Here is a 16851-nt window from a genome sequence, read left to right on the forward strand (position 1 = left end):
TTCTACAATAAGGTACTCCCTAGGATTACTACTGCCTACATTGCAGGCATTGGAAAAATGACAAATTATTAAAAATAGCATTTCATGGGTATAAAAGATGTAACTATTAAACGAAGTGGTTTAGGAACAAATATTAAATGTGTGTACCAGTGCAGTGAAGTCATATTCAGGGAAAAATTGTGTTCTGTAGGTGTAACAGGATGTATCAGTGCAAGGGGAGGCAGATGTCCATATTGGGGTTCTGCAGTTCCCTGTTCTGTAGGCCCGCATATAGGCAAAATCTATATAAATCTCTGCACACTCCTCTGTCCTGTCAAAGGGTAATTGATTATCAGTCATCCTGTATGGCAGCTGCAATATTCTTCCAGGAAATGCGACTTCCCACATTAAAAGTGCTACTCTTGTATGTTTACAGACAGACTATAACCCCCCCCCCCCAGAATTTCCTCTCCATTCCTCTTACGTGTGTAGGCGAAATAACTTGACAGAGGTTACACTTGTATACTGGAGCTATTTTCAGTTTATCAAGTAAGTACTCGTTTGCAATTGTTAAGTGAGTTGTCGTGTACAAATGCCAGACAGCTGGAGCTGTCACTGTCTACCGCACTGAAGAACCTGCACATAGTGTAATGTGCCATCTATACTTATTAGACAGTGTCAATTTTGTGGCTCCTTTCACTGCCTGGAATACTTTCTGCAGTGTGAGGGGTGTCAAATGCATCACACCAGCTTTAAATTTCTGACCAAATGACGAGGTCCAGAAGTTGAAATTCTTGCCTGTATCAGGTCACCCAGGTGATGTAGAACTTAATGTATGTTGACATAATTCAAACAACACATTACAGCAGATTACTGTTTTCAGCTCATTCTGTGAGTACCGGCAATTATGCATAAGAGAACAGGACAGGAAATGCTGGGAAAGTATGTAAACTTAAAAGAGCAGCACCTGCTGCACAGGATGAAGGAGAATCAACAGAATAGTGTGCAGCGATTTACGTGGATCCTGAGAGTAGCATTTTTTGTGCTGCTATTGACAAACTCATTCGTGTGTACTGTGTAGTGCCAATGCACTTTGTGGAAATCAAATAACCCTGGACACCTCTGCACAGTGTCACTGGTGATTTGTAGGAATAGCTGTGGAGTGTAGATACAGCTCAGTGAAACGACCTGTACTTGCTTCTTGTGATGTAGTTGGGTAGCTAGATTAAGGAATCACCTGCTTGACCTTAAATCTGAAGGCCTGCAAATGTGTGAACTGCATGCTCACAGTCCGGCAGCATACTTCTTCTCACACTACCGCCTTCCCACTTCTCTGCCTCCACCCTGTTACACCCCCAGAACACGATATATTTCCCTTAACCTTTTCACTGCTGTGGGCACATATACACATCCTGCAATGTCATTTCCTAGTTTCGATGGATGTGTGTACATACACCACTCAGGTTCTCCTACAGTGCTGTGGATCTCTGATGTGCCTCATTGTGTGACATCATTTGCAAAAAACCTTGTTTCAATAATATCTCGAATCATTTGAGACAAGATGTCTATTAGACCCACACGATTCATGATGTACGAGGACACGAGTGGGCATGTCACGTGCGACAGTCTTCCAGGTATAAAACTTGATAACTAGGTAACAAAAAGATATACAGCTCTCCTCTGAGTTTTAAATAAAAAATCTCAGTATCTTATCTGCATTTCATTCACTACAATGTATGAGCTAAAACCAGTTGTGCAAAAAACTTATGCCATGTTTTTTTACTTCTGTGCATGCTTTAAATTTCTGTGAATTTGTTGCAGCACAGTAAGTATGATAGAAAATGAAAAGGAATACACTTCTTCATGGAGTGAAGATGTCAGACTGTGAGATGTACAAAAGTCTTTCTCTCTCTCTCTCTCTCTCTCTCTCTCTCTCTCTCTCTCTCTCTCTCTCTGTTTTTTTTTTTTTTTTTTTTTTTTTTTTTTTTTTTTTTTTTTTTTATGGCATAAGTATTTCATATCAGGCAGAATGCCGTCTCTCAGCAGGGGCACCAGCATTTGGCGAGCAGTACAGCCAAAACAAATGTTGTCTTTGCACGGAATGCAGAGGGCACATATCTAGCAGTGAAGGGGTTAATATGCTCCACTGCACTTTGATTGCACATTTTAAATATTTGTTCCAAAATCCACTTCATTTAGAGATAAACATTAATTTTTTACCACCAGAACATTGTACTGGGTTCACAAGTAAATCAAGTGAAGATAATTGCACCTGTTTCAGGTCTTAATTTAAGATTTTTTGTCATCCTTTGCAGTATCTGAAGATGACCTTTCAAGTCTGAAAGCAGTTACAGTTGTTTCATAAAGTGATTCTGCTGAAAATAAAAAAAAATACCTTACTAACATCAATTATCTGGAACTTTTCCATCCCCCACTATGTGGAAACTGTTAATCCTAGACAAAAATGAAAAGGACATTTGTTTTTAGCGACTTTAATGTAGTTTTTTTTGTTCTGGAAAGTATGTTCACTAGAAGTAGAGTTATGTAAGAAGAATTTAGGAAAGTAAACTTTTCAGTACCCCCCACCATCACTGGTGGGGATTTTAGTATAGATGCTGTTTATAAACACTCTCTTCTAGCATTGTAGGAAATTTTGTGAGTGCACAAATTTTCTCCTAATTTTTCTTTGGTGACTGGACTATACCCTCAAATATCATTTCTGTGTAATCCATTAATGTATGTGTTCTAACTATGTTGCCACTGTTGTCATTACCATATGACCAGAATTTGTCTCTTCATGAGAAATCATTAATTATGTTCTGCTACAGTGGTCACAGAAGGCCCCCATGCCACTAACCATGGTCCTTGCCTAGGCTGTGTGACTTAGGTGGGTTGCTGAATGAGGACAGTGCCATCAAGTAGTTGCAGGAACAGCAGTCAGCATGATTGAATGATGTGGTCTTGTAAAATCAGCCTGCATGCCCTTGGCATTCTGATACTGCAAGTTTCTGAAAGCAAGGGGAAATTAGAGCCAACACTTTTCCTGTGAGCATTCAGGCTTACTGCATGACTTAATGATAGGGCATCTTATGTATAAAATATTCTGTAGGTAAAATAGTCGTGTCTCCCCCCCCCCAAAAAAAAAATTGTATTTCCAGGTAGGGACTGCTCAGGAGGATATCGTATTGAGGAACCAGGGAACTGTCATTCTAAGAGTCAGCATCTGGATTGATAGGGCAAGGTTGCAAGGTGACAGAATTTCAAAATGGAAATCTGGGTTATGTTAAAGCTAGAAGTAATGGGAACTAGTGAAGTGCTGTATGGAGGAGAATCAGACTGACTTTTGGTCATGTTGGTTCAGAGTTTATCAGCGCACAATTAAATAATGATAGTCCAGAAATAGGATTAAACCCTTCAGATACACTAGTAGAAAAATACCTTTATCTATCTTTAGCAATATTTCCATTACTTTGAATCATTCAACCAACAAGGTTAATAAAACATTATTTTCAAAAATTAATGGCCAGATTACCCAAAAAAATATTGTATATTGTATGTTGTATGTGACAGTTGCATTCGAGGCAAGCACCTGATAAAAATGGAAGTGGGTAATATACTGATTTTATATGTTGTAATCTAGTAGTGAAAAGGAGACTTATACAATATTTAATTACAGCATGGTATGTGGAAAAGTTGTTATACATTCATATATTGGATGATGTGTTCTCTTTAGCATAATGAAGAAAAGAAATCTTAATAGATATCCTAAAAAGTACATGTAATTCTTCAGCTGTTGTGTTTATTGAGTTGCCTGGATGTATGAATGACATCTCGTTTGTACAGATAGAGATCAGTTCAGACCTGTCCGTCCTGATCTATTTTAGGAAGTACTGGTGTGGTTAATTGTCCATTCTTTCCCATCTGCTTCATTAAAAGCTAGAGCAGATGACAAGGAGTCAAACATATCTGTATGGCACCAAGGAGATTTATTTCATCATTGTGGCAGAAGTAATTGTGGATCCATCACATCTGGGTCATCATCAGATGCCAAAATTCTGGTAGTGCGCACCACAGAATTTGAATCCGTGCCAGACGTCATGGACGTCGAAGACCCCTAGAGGTGTCTGCACCATCGCACCATAAGCTGTGGCGGCACGTACCTCCTGGCCTGCTTTTAGTGTGAGGGCAACACAGTGGAACACATGGTTCCAGCGGCCAATAGTGGTGCCCCTGGTAGAGTACTTAAGCGCCTGCGTCTCACTCAGCCAGCCAGTCCAATCTCGCATACGTCTGTGGACACATCGCCTTGCGTTAGACAGCTTGCTTACTTTCTTGTTCTGATTACGAGCGGACGTGTTTGTTAGGTTTCCTTGTGACTCCGTTATTTGATCTTGTTGTTGTTCGTTCTGTCCTTCGTTGGTCGTGCCCATCCTCTCCCTTTGTGTTGTTGTTCGCGGGCCTCTTCAGGTATTCTGCTGCACTTTCCGTCATTTCAACCCCGTGTCCGTCTCGGTCGCAGTTACAACAAAAATTACAGATCTTGGGTCAGTAGGTTGAACAAAAGTCTCATCATCACTTGACATTTTGTCAGGCTCTGGTAGATTCCCATCAAAGTCAAATGGCTTCTCCAGCTCATGACATCTTATCTCTTGTCACTAAGGATAAATATTTCCTTATTTTTCCATGAATAAAGTCATTACTGCTTTGTTGTTGGTGTTGTTGTTATAGCTAATTCACATATTAACAGTCAAAAATATCAAAATGTTCTAAAACTGATAAAGAATTATTGCAGAATTTTTGCAGTTGAATAAACATTTCTACAAGATACAAACCCACTGTAATGTATAGCACACATGTGAAACTTGTGCAACAAAGTAGTGGAAAGAGTATTTTTGTGCTACATGGGGTTAATATTCTGTTGACAATAAAATAGCATCTGCTGAATGTAGTTAGCATGAGAATAAATGAACTAAAATGCACACTTAAAGCATCTTGATGTTGTTTTGCTGTCCTTCCCCTGCAGACATTAGGCAAACTGTACCTGCCCACTCCCAGTGCTGCGGTTTACTCTTGTGGATCATGAATCCTCAAAGAAAGTGAGTAAGCTGTTAGCAAATGTATCTTTGGTGTTACAGGGATTATGTAAGCAGGCAAAAGGTACTAGTTTCATGTGTCTCATGTGGGGGAAAGTACGAAATTCAGTAGGTGGGACTTGAATACATTGTAGAAACCAGAGATCATTGAGAGTTTGAGGGAGTGTTAGGCAACATTGAACTAAACCAGGGAAATTAATACAGTAAATGATGATGAGTCAGGTTTGAGAGATAAAATAGGGAAAGCAGAAGAATGTCACACATGTAAAAAAAAAAAAAAAAAAAGAGATTCGATTGACGAAAGGAGAAAATATAAAACATGAAGCAAATGAGGCAGTCAGAAGAGAATGCAGATATCTGGAAAATAAAATTGACAAATTGTGAAATGGCTGCAAGACAAAGGCTAGTCCTAGGCCTTAGAGCCATGCATAATTTGGATAAAGATGAGTTGCTTCTATGGGGAAAATTAGAGACCGTTGGAGAAAAGAGAAGCAGCTGAAGGAATATCTCGAGCTCTGATGGCTGTCCAGTACCAAGCAAAGAAGGGGAAGCTGAAAGGTGGAAAGAAAATATAGAGAATTTGCATAAAGGGAAACAAACTTGAGGACAATATTACAGCAATAGAAATAGTAGGTGAAGATGAGATGAGAGATATGATAATGCAAGGGGAGTATGATGGAGCACTGAAAAACCAAAGAGGAAATAATGTCCATGGAGTAGGTGATATTACATCTGAAGTACGGACATCTGTGGGACATCCAACGATGAAAGAATTATTGATCCTCAAGTGCAGGATATGAGATGGGCAAAATATCCTTGTACGTCAGGAAGCATGTAAAAATTCCAGTTTCAAAGTAGGTAGGTGCTGACAAATGTGAATAATACTGAACTGTGAGCCTGATAAGCTATGGCTACAAAATAAAGAATGAATTTCTTACATGGAAAAAGCAATACAACTATATCTTGGAGACCATTAGTGTCAGTTCTGGAACAACAACAATACCAAACGTACAGCGTATCGTAGAAGAAGGCTTGAAGAAAGGCAAACATGTGTTCCAAACATTTGTAGATTCAGAGAAAGCTTTTAATAGTATTGTCTTGACATGCCTTATTGAAGTATTCAAGGTAGTGGGTGTGACATGCAGTGAGTGAAAAGTTATTTATGATTTCAGAAATCAGACTGCAGTTACAAGAGCTGAATGACATAAAAGATGGTTGTGTTCGATAAGAGAGTGGGACAGGAAGGTAGCTGATATACAGTTTTATTCATTCTACATTTACTTTTATGGTGTGCAAACCACTGTGCAGTGGATGGCAGAAGATATTTTCCACTGCACGTTGTTACAGTTTTCGTGCATTCCATTCACATATGCATAGTGGGAAGAATGATTGTTTAAATCCTGTGTACACACTGAATTAGTCTAACCTCGTCTTTGTGACTGCTGTGGAAATGGTACATAGTGGGTTGCAGTATATTCCTAGATTTATCACTTGAAGCTCATTCTACCAACATAATAAGTAGGTTTTCACAGGGGAGTTTTTGTCAATATTAAAGCATGTATCAGTTAAGTACTTTCTGAATATTCATGGCACTCTCCCAGAGGTCAAACAAATCTGTGACCATTTATGCTTCCCTTTTCTGTATATGTCAATTATTTGCCACAGTTCCCACACAATGTTTGCAGCGTCATTCATAGACTGACTGCATTTCCCTCGTTATCTGCCAATGAACCTCATTCTGTCAACCTACTTTACATATGAGTGAGACTCTGTCATTGTTCTAAGAGGGTGATTCTAATGAAAATCTTAAAAGTGTAGTAATATTTTTAATTGGAACAGTGGACAAAACACTTACATGTCATTTTTCAATGTAGTCTCCCTGATGATGAAAGCATGTACTCCACAAATCTGGAAGTGCATAGATACCAAGATGAAAGAATTATTTTGGTCACGTGTGTAGCCAGTCGTGCACTGTGGTTTTCACCTCTTCATCACTTCTGAAATGCTTATGTACCATTGCTTGTGAGTGTGCATTTAACAGGTGTTTCTCTAGGAGTGTGGTCGGGTGAATGAGGAAGATGTATCAGACATTCAAATTTAATTTCCTGAATAATCTCAATCTCTTAAGGACTGTGTGCAATTTGGCATTGTCTTGCTGTAGCAGTATTCTTAAAGTCAAGAGTCCTCATCATTTACTACTGATTTCTCAGCATTTCTGAATAAGTAGTTCTGGTTACCATCACTCCACAACCTACATAATGCTCCAGAATTACTCCATTTGCATTCCAGTAGAGAATGAGCATGACTTTTCCAGCAAACACCTGAGTGTGGATTTTTTGGTTTCGGAAATGAGCTGTTTTGCCATTTGTCGCTTGAATTTTTCGTTTCTCATTGGTGAAAGTGGACCCAAGTCTCATTGCTTGTAACAATTTTTCTCAGAAATGCACCTTCACAGGGACTGACGTGATGCTCTATCGATTCGACAGTCAGCTGACGTGGAATCCATCTCAAAAACATCTTATCGAACTGCAGTACATTGTGAACAATATTCTGTGCTGAACCAATATTAATCTTCAAACTTGTAGCTATTTTGTTCAGAGTCGGGCATCTATTATCTTTTGCAAGCTGCTGCTCTAACCCAGTGTTCTCATCCGTTACTACACAGTGAGCCTGCACTAGTCTTGGGGCATCCTTAACAGAAATTAGACCACTTTCAAACGTCCTACACCACTCATAACCTTGGTGCAATGACAAACGCAAACCATCATACTGCACTGTCTTTCTGTGATGAATTTTGATACCACACTACAGAAACAATGCGTCGCAGTCTTGCTCATTTGCAGTGCATGTTGACAGGGAAGCAGCCATATTGTTGTGGATGGTGCTGTCTTCTGTCTGTCTTTCTGAACCCCAAGGAACACTACTGCCACCTACCAACCCCAGAGCACAACTTTCCGAAATTTTGTTGAACTTCTCTAAGGTTTCCCTTTCAATCACCCTCATATTTTGTATCCGCACACCCATTTATCTGCACAGATTCTGTCACTCATGGTACTATAGTTATAGGGTAGTACATGTTTTTGTTTTGTGAAGTGCACAATTTTACATTGCAAACATTTAAAAACAAGTTGCTAAGCTATATACCACTTTTAAATATTCTAAAGATCTGACTGAATATTTGGGCAGCTTCGTTTGGACAATACTTCATTACAGATAACTGTATCATCCACAAGAAGCCAGAGGTTAATAATGTTGATGAGGCCATAAATGTACAATACAAACGACGACAGTCCTGACACATTTTCCTAGTGTACACCAGAATTCACTACTACATCTGTCAATAAGTCTATGCCAGAGTTAGCACACTTGCTGTGTGCTTCCTATCAAAGGATCCTCAGCCCAGTCATAAATTTTTCCTTACTCTCCAATGGTCCTACTTTTGATAATAAGCATATGTGGTACAGAGTCTTACGCATTTCAGAAATAGAGAAGTACTGAATCTACATGACGTCATTGACCCAAGGCTTTCACTTGAGTGCAGTGGACAGTATGTTGAGAAGATGAATATCAACAAAGCAAAACAACATAATGGTATAGAGGCAAATTAAATCAGGGAATTATGTTAGGAAATGAGACACTACTGGGCAGTGAAATGGTTTTCAAAGCAGAAGGGCAATTAAATGCAGACTGGCAATAGCAGTTTATGAAAAAGAGAGCAGGTTAAAATCCAATTTTAGTTTAAATGCCAGGAACGTTTCTAAAATTATTTTACTGTAGTAAATCACATGTGTGATCAGCATTTCAGACGACAAGAGAATAAAACCTTTTGATGTGTACGTAAGAATGGTGTTGATCAAATAACAAATTAGCAGATAATGAAATGAACTGGGTAAAAAGAAAATTTATTGAAAAACTTCATTGAAAGATGGGTTCAGTTGAAAGGACCCAATAAGAGCTATCAAGGAATTGTCAGTTTGGTAATGCAGGGCAATGTGAGGTGTAAATATGACAGAGGGAGGTTAAGGCTTCGGTAAAGAAGTGGATTCAGATGCATGTATGTGGTACTTTTGCAGAAATGAAGAGGCTTGCACAGGTTGGACTTACAAGGAGAGCTGCATCAAACTAGTCTTGAAGACAGGAAGAAGAACAACAACAATAACAACAACAATGGAAACAGTCATTTCAAGGTTTCATGCTCCGAACATTTGAGAGTGAAACGTGATTCCTTCAGTAGCTCTCTATCTACAACCTTATACTTTATTTTGTACCTGCTATGGAGTAGTTCCTGCTTCCATCAAAGCTGCTGCACAGTGATTGTGTATGGCGGAGCATCCATCCCATCACAAACTGTTCTTCTAGGATTTGAAGAACAAATATCTTGAGCTGGAAAGATAATGTACAAAGAAAAAGTGAAATATCGGTGGCAGGCAATGAAAACCTCATAAATACATTTTGTTAAATTTTGCAGTTGAAGCAAAAATAGTTTCTGAAAAGAATACTGTAGGCCTAATGTAATAAAGGAAGTTGCTAAATGTGTAAATATATAAGAGAAGCCTAGCTATTGACAGATTAGAGTAATCCATGCTGTTTCAAAACACTCTTTGATTATGGAGTTACTGGTTACTGGAAGTTAGTTTTCACAGACAGATGGAGTTAAGAGGCCTAACATCGATATGTGAAATGTTAGTTTGACTTTTATGACATGAAAAATTGCCAAATACAGGACCTGTTGCCTTGGGAACACTGAAGATGGGAGATGGGACAGTTTGAATTCATGGAAGCTGTTTGTGCAACACTGAATCTGTTGAATGCTTCACTTGTTGGGTGTCCATAAAAGGGCAGTTGTAATAATAGTAGTAGTAGTAGTAGTAGTAGTAGTAGTAGTAGTAGTAGTAGTAGTGGAAGAAGAAGAAATCTAACAGTGATGTAATGATAAGTTCTGTGAAGTTTGGAAGGTAGGAGATGAGGTACTAGTGGAAATAAAGCTGTGAGGGCAAGCCATAAGATGGGCATGGATCCCTCAGTCAGTAGCACTTGCTTGCGAAAGGTAAAGCTCCCAGCTTTGAGTCCTGATCTGGCACGTAGTTCTGATCTGCCAGCAAGTTTCATGTTTGTAAGTTGTACCAATATAATGATGAGTTTGGAAATCATTGCGTAATTTGTACTGTTATAGTGATTAAGTGTGTCTCATTAGACGTTGCTTCATGTAATGTTCACATTGAAACTCAGGTCATTGATAGTGAGACACTTGTACCAATAATAATTACTGAAGGTATAAGGACAACAAAAATTAGTAGGATGATTTACATGTTCAGCAAACTACATATATAGGTAGTATTATTATTTTAAATGGGGACCTGGAAACATATAACTCTGGGGAGGAGGGTGTAGTGGAACTGTAGCTGAAGCTTAGGATAGTTGAACTAGTACTGGATAGATAGAATAGTTTGTGATGGGAGGTACTGTGCACAGTTTGTGGTCTCTTTAAGAAACTCCAAAAGAGACTGACATTCTATGTAGTACGCATAAAACAAAGCATAGTATTATAGACAGGGATGTTAAATTAATCTAGGTGGCTGTTGAGAGTAATGGGATGCCTTCACTTATTACTGTAACAGAATATTATTCAAAGACATCTCACAAAACACAAAGAAATTCCAGTCAATTGTAAAGGCAGTAAGTGGCACAAAAGTTAGTCCAGGCACTTATGGACAACACAGGAAATGGAGTGGAGTGTGGCACATGAATAGCAGAAATGATGTGCAGTGTTTCAGAATGTTCCTTTACTAAAGAAAATCCAGGAGTAGTGTCCCAATTTTACACTGATCTCCACGAAGGGTAGCAGAAGAGATCCACAAAACACAAACACAAGCATGGTAAGATACCTTAAGATAACTTGTACAGGATGAACCTCTCCCCCCCCCCCCCCCCCCCCCCGCTCCCTTGACAACAGGTAAGGATTCCAAAAGTATCAGTCCTACAGAATGCAAGTTTTGCTTTCCTTGCACACTACCCTGAAAGCCATGGCTCAAGGCTGTCAGGTTGGTGCAATATTTCTTGACTTGTGAAAGCATTTGACAAAAAAATGAAACAATGACCATATATGGCAAGCTAGTCAACCTGTTTTTACCTTCTGTTGAATTTTTTATCTCCTGTTGGTAGTAAAATTTTTTACCCACCCATCAGTTCTACAGTAATAGTGACTTATAAACTAAGAAAGTAACAATTATGTAATAATAATTACTTAACAAATACTTTGTCAGAATTTTATGAAAACCTAATAGAATACCTGTTGGTGGGTGGTAGTGATCTGATCGACTATATGGTATCCATTGAAGATTGTGAGCAGATGGAAGATTTCTCATTAAGCTGGATGCAGCACATTATTTCAAGTAGTGAGTCATCGCCAAATGTAGATGTTTCTTCAGGCTCGTCCAGGGATATATGTTGGGGCTCCTGTTGTTAATGTGCTATATTAATGAACAGGGAAATAGTATTAACAGTAATCTCAGTCTTTTTGCAGGTGTTGCAATTATTGATAAAAAAGTAGTACATGATGAAAGATGCACAAACAAGGTGTGTGAAAAAAAGTAAGGAGACTGATTATTTATCTACCAAGTTTTTATATTTTTTGAACAATAATACTGTCCCTTTCAAAGTAGCTCCCTTTGACAGCTGTACCCTCGTGGAGTCATCACTGCCAGTCTTGATAGTGGCACTGAAAGGCTTAAACTGTTACAGCTTTTAATGTGATCAGTCATGTTCATTTGAATGATCTGCAAAGTCCCAAAATGATTTCCTTTTAAGACGTTTTGCAGTTTCAGGAAAGAGAAAAGTCACAAGGAATCTAATCAGGAGAATGGGGGGCTGTAGAATACTAGGAATGCCCCTTCAGATCAAAAATTTCGTTATGGAAGGGGTTGTGTGACATGGGGCATTGTCGTGATGAAGCATTCATTTGTAATCAGTGTCTAGTCTCCCTTGATTGGCACTTTTCCTGGGCCTTTCATCTTTGTAAAACAATTGACAGGCAGTTTTTCCTGGAGAAAGTGTTATAACTTCAAGTTGAATAAATATATTTCAAGGATGACACAATACATGTAATTCACAGATCAAGTAAACAAAGTAAAACGTATGTACACTTTAACAGTCAAATCAGAACTGAGTCCGAGTCTAGCGGCCGCTGGCTGGCCGGCCGCTTACGTGGCCTTGCTGTGGCGGCACTTTGAAAGATTGGCGAGTCACAACACTTTCCCCCCTTTCAATTTTTGCACAGGTCTTGATGGACGTGGCCTGTAGATTGCTAACATCCATAGGTGTTGTTTGACTGGCCATAAGGCCTCGAGGAGGAGGCTTCCCGTATGGACGGAAGTGTCCCCGATGATAATGGGTTGAAATGACAGGAGACGTGGGGGTCACATCTGCTGGGGCCCCATGCACCAATCTGCCCGTTACGGCAAGTCCGGTTGTTATAACAGGAGACAAGGGCGATGTGTCGGCGTCCGTAGGAGGAGGCAAGTAGAGTTGTTCCGACAGGTGGTGGTCATCTGGTTCCTGCATGGGCACATCTCCTGTTGGCATCAGTTCTTGTGGTGGCACCGAGATGATGGTGAAAGGACTGTGTTCTGAGTAATGAGATATTCCAGGATCCCGGGCGTCAGGTAGAGCCGAAGGTGGTGTAGCGGCATCCGGAACAGGTGTTGCCGGCACACGAGGCTCAAGCTGGTCCGAATGACGCACTGCAACACCCGTGTCCATCTGGATTTCATACAGGCATTGGCTACGGTGTTGTAAGATGTGGCCAGGGCTCCATTTTGGCTGCCTGCCATATCCCCATACCCATACAAGGTCGCCGGCGGTGAACTGGCCAAGCAAAGGCATCCACGGCCGCGAGATGGAAGGCCGCAGAAGAAGAAGTAGCATGCAGGGCTGTCGGCCACGTAAGTGCTCAGCCGGGCTGTGGTCGCCAATGGGGCTGAAATGGTAAGAAGCCAGAAATTGGAGAAGTGCATCACCAGCAGCAGAAGAAGTCAGGAGTTTCCTCATTTGAGCCTTAAATGTGCGGACCAGATCTTCAGCCTCACCATTTGACTGTGGATGGAATGGAGGGGCCACGATGTGCATGACGCTGTGACGGGCACAAAAATCAGCAAAATCAGAAGAGGCAAATTGTGGACCATTATCAGTAACAAGAGTAGAGGGAAGGCCTTCCAAAGAGAAAATGCGAGCTAGAGCATTTGTGGTTGCCGCGGTGGTAGGCGATGCGCAACGGACAATGCAAGGAAAGTTAGAGTAGGTGTCAATACTGAGAAGCCAATAAGTACCTAAAGAAGGTCCCACGAAGTCAACATGAGAACACTTCCAGGGCTTCTCAGGCGAAGGCCATATTGACAAAGATGACTTTGGGGCGGTCGCCTGTGACGCACAAGGGCCGCAGGCAGCGACCATATGTGCGATTTCAGAGTCGATGCTGGGCCAGTACGCATGACAGCATGCCAGAGATTTTGTGCGAAAGACACCCCAGTGACCTTGGTGAAGGAGGCGCAATACCGAAGCACGCAAAAATGCAGGTACCACAACACGCAGTGAAGCATTTTCGGTGGAAAGGAGGATAACACCATCCCTAGGTGTGAGGCGGTAACGCAAAGCGTAGTAGTTCCACAATGGATCAGAAGTCTTAGCAGACAGACGATCTGGCCAACCCTTCTGAATACAGCATAAAACCTGGGAGAGGGTAGGGTCAGAACCCGTAGCAGCCGCCAGCCGATCCCCGGTGATGGGGAATCCGTCCACAACCCGCTGCTCTGCAACATCCAGGTGGAAACACGAGAGTTCATCCCTATCGAATGCCAGATCAGGACCCGTGGGAAGGCAAGACAGTGCATCAGCATTTGCATGTGGAGCCGTCGGCTGGAAATGAATCTCATAATTGAAACGAGACAAGTAGAGAGCCAAACGTTGGAGGCGGTGTGCAGCCTTGTCAGGAAGCGACGTTGATGATGGATGAAACAAGGAAACAAGTGGTTTGTGGTCCGTAACAAGATGAAATTTGGATCCATTGAGAAAAATACCAAACTTATGAAGAGCATAAATAATGGCCAAAGCTTCTTTTTCAATTTGAGAATACTTTCGTTGGCCATCTGTGAGCGTTTTGGAGGTATAAGCAATGGGTTGTTCAGAACCGTCAGAAAAATGGTCAGAAAAATGGTGGGCAAGGACTGCACCAACCCCGTATTGAGAGGTGTCCGTGGCAAGAACAAGATGTTGGCCAGGTTGATAAGTAGCCAGGCATGGGACCTGTTTCAGCATAGTCTCCAATTTCTGGAAAGCCACATCGCATTACACTGACCATTGAAAAGGCACGTAACGGCTGAGCCACCGAAGCAGTAGACGGTAAAAACCTGTGATAGTATGCTATTTTCCCCAAGAAGGCCTGCAGTTCCTTAACAGATGTAGGGGGGGAAGGGCATCGACTGCAGCGACAGTTTGCTGAAGTGGACAAATGCCATACTGAGAGAGTTGAAACCCCAAGTACGTGATAGAGGCCAGAAAAAATTTTGATTTCTGAAGATTACACTTAAGACCAGCAGTCTCTAAGACATGAAAAAGTGTCATGTTGGCAGAAGAGCCAACACCGTGTTACTAGAGGAGCCCGAAATGCATGCGTCTTAGCTCACGCAGGCTGGCATAAGGAGGGAAGAACTATACTGACATGAGGTCTGGAACATGACAAGGAATTAGAATTCAGAAAGTGGACGTAATTAGTTGCATACTTAACTTTAATCCATTAATGATGAATGTCGCTCTTGACAGTACATGAGTCACAAAATTATCTATTCAGAAGACATAGTAACTGAATATGGCACCTTGTTAGGTCGTAGCGAATGATGTAGCTGATGGCTATGCTAAAATGTCGTCTCTGAAAATGCTAGCAAAGTCAGCTGTACAACTGCGGCGTGTGCTAGGGAGTCTCTCTAGACTAGACCTGCCGTGTGGCGGCGCCTGGTCTGCAATCACTGATAGTGGCAACATGCCGGTCCGACATATACTAACGGACCGCGGCCGATTTAAAGCCACCACCTAGCAAGTGTGGTGTCTGGTGGTGAGATTCTGAAGATGTTCTTCAGTGGTGGAGACATTGACAACAATGTAGTCCATGTAATTTATACACCCAGGGACAGTGAGCAATAATTGTTCCAAGAATTGCTGAAAGAGAGCAGAGGTGCTGGCAATCCCGAATGGCAATCGTTGGTATTGATAGAGGCCAAAAGGGAGGTTAAGGACCAGAAACTGCCGGGAAGCAGCATCGTGAGGAAGTTGATGATAGGCTCCTGACAGGTCAAGTTTAGAAAAATACTGGCCTCCAGCAAGTTTAGTGAACAGTTCTTCAGGTCGAGGCTTAGGGTAAGTGTCGATGAGGCATTTAGTATTTACAGTGGCTTTGAAATCGCCACAGAGATGAATATCACCATTGGGCTTAGCAATGACAATGACAGGAGAGGACCACTTACTGGAAGTGACAGGAAGCAAGACCCCTGTAGCAGTGAGACGATCCAGCTCCCATTTGACCCGATCACGAAGGTTCACAGGAATGGGCCGAGCCCGAAAAAACTTAGGCTGAGCAGTGGATCTGAGTGTGATATGAGCTTCAAAGTCGTTTGCACAGCCTAACCCAGGACAAAAAAGGGACATAAATGTCGTTGACAAGGAATCCAATTGAGCATAAGGAATAGCATCAGAGACAATATTGACAGTCATCTATGGAGAACCCAAAAACATGAAAGGCATTGAAACCAAAAAGATTCTCTGCATTACTATGGTCGGCCACAAATATGGGAACAATGCAAATGACAGATTTGTAAGATACCTCAGCATCAAGTTGTCCCAGGAGAGAAATCTTCTGTTTATTGTAAGTCCGTAATTGCCTAGTGACAGGTGACAGGATTGGAGAACCCAACTGAAGATACGTCTGAGAATTGATGATAGTGGCAGCAGAACCAATATCCACCTGCATGCGAACATCCTGACCCAGTATTTGGACAGTGAGGAATAACTTCCCTGAAAGGGAAGAAGTACTCTTTAAAGACAACAAAGAAGCAGAATCAGCATCATGTTCATGAACATCATGTATGCGGTCAGATTTGCAAACGGATGACACATGACCCTTCTTTGTGCATTTGTGACACACAGCCCAACGTTGTGGACAATCCTCTCGTGAATGTTTCATAAAACACCGCGGACATGAAGGAAGTTGCCGTGGGGTTTGCTGCAGTTTCTTAGAGGTTTGTTTACGGCTAGGCCAAGGCTGCGCTTGGGAGCGTACTGCGGCCACGTCGGCTGGCGGGGGGACACCGAGCAATGGATAGGACTTCATCTAAAGTCGGATTTGCTAACTGCAGGGCACGTTGCCTAACTTCTTTGTCGGGTGCTGACCAGATAATAGCATCCCGTACCATGCAATCGGCGTAGGATTCTTTGTGAACGTCAGTAACAAATCGACACTTTCGACTAAGGCCTTGAAGTTCAGCAGCCCAAGCGCAATAGTACTGATTCGGTTGTTTTTGACAATGATAAAAGGCCACACGATAGGCTACCATATGCATATGCTTTTGAAAATATACGGACGGAAGTGAGCACATTTCAGCAAAGGACAAAGACGCAAGATCTTCCAAAGGAGCCAATTGCGACAACAACCGATACATTTGAGGTGAAATTCATGAAAGGAAAAGAGACTTACATGTTTGGTCGTCCAAGACATGAAATGCCAAGAAGTGCTGTC

The sequence above is a fragment of the Schistocerca nitens genome, chromosome 6 (assembly GCF_023898315.1).
Source record: "Schistocerca nitens isolate TAMUIC-IGC-003100 chromosome 6, iqSchNite1.1, whole genome shotgun sequence".
NCBI classification, from domain to species: Eukaryota; Metazoa; Arthropoda; class Insecta; order Orthoptera; family Acrididae; genus Schistocerca; species Schistocerca nitens.